This window comes from Cebus imitator, unplaced genomic scaffold (assembly GCF_001604975.1).
Source record: "Cebus imitator isolate Cc_AM_T3 unplaced genomic scaffold, Cebus_imitator-1.0 Scaffold238, whole genome shotgun sequence".
Taxonomy (NCBI): domain Eukaryota; kingdom Metazoa; phylum Chordata; class Mammalia; order Primates; family Cebidae; genus Cebus; species Cebus imitator.
Window position 1 is genome coordinate 2427036 of NW_016107553.1, and position 1198 is coordinate 2428233.

Here is a 1198-nt window from a genome sequence, read left to right on the forward strand (position 1 = left end):
TCCTGCCTCAACTTCCTGAGTAGCTAGGATTACAGGCACGTGCCACCATGCCCAGCTAATTTTTTGTATTTTTAGTAGAGACGGGGTTTCACCATGTTGACCAGGATGGTCTCGATCTCATGACCTCGTGATCCACCCACCTCGGCCTCCCAAAGTGCTGGGATTACAGGCTTGAGCCACCGCACCCAGCCTTGGACTGACTTGTTTTTAAATCCTTTCTCACCACACTTAATTGCTGCATCTCCGGGGGAATTTTAGAGTCTCTCTAAGCTTCATCTGGGAAATGAGGATAATAACAGTACTCCTAGGGTTGTGGTGATGATTAAATTATTACACATAAAACATTTAAGTGACTTCCACAAGAAGCCCTCAAAAACATTGACTACATTGCTTATTGTTTTTGTTAACAGTGTAACCTTGAGTAAATGACTTCTAGTCTCAATTTCTTCAGCTGTGAAATGAGAATAATAATATTACCAGTTCACTACCCTTGTCTGTACCAATTCATCACCCCTGCCAGCTGTTTTTCTGAGTTAAGAATTATTTAGGTTTTGAAAAGTAACCCAGTGAATATACCTTGTATTATGCAACACCCCAACAGCTTCTAGGGCAGTACTCTGTAATCAAATATATTTATAGAGCTGCAGCAAAATGTATGACTAACCATACTAAGAGGAATAAATAAAAGACTATAGATAGGCATACACCAGTTCTGGCAAGGATTTGCTGCCAAATATATATTTTTTGAGATGGCACCTTGCTATGTTGCCCAGGCTGGTGTTGAACTCCTGGGCTCAAGCAATCTTCCCATCTCAGCCTCATGAATAGTTGGGATTATAGGTGAGTTTTTAAAAGTGTGGTTTTCAGACCTTTTTCAATTTCAGAATTGTAAATAACAGATTCTGAACCTGTACTTATAGAATTGTCATAAGGATTAAATGAGTTCATATATGATACACTTAGAAAATACTAAGTATTAGCCAGACATGGTAGTTCATGCCATGTCATCCCAGCACATTGGGAGGCTGATGTGGGAGGATCGCTTGAGCCCAGGAGTTTGAGACCGACCTGGGCAATATAGGGAGACCTCATCTCTCCAAAAAAAAAAAAATTACTGGGTTGTGGTGGCATGTGCCTGTGGTCCCAGCTACTTCAGGGCTGAGGTGGGAGGATCACTGGGGCCCAAGAGGTCGAGGCT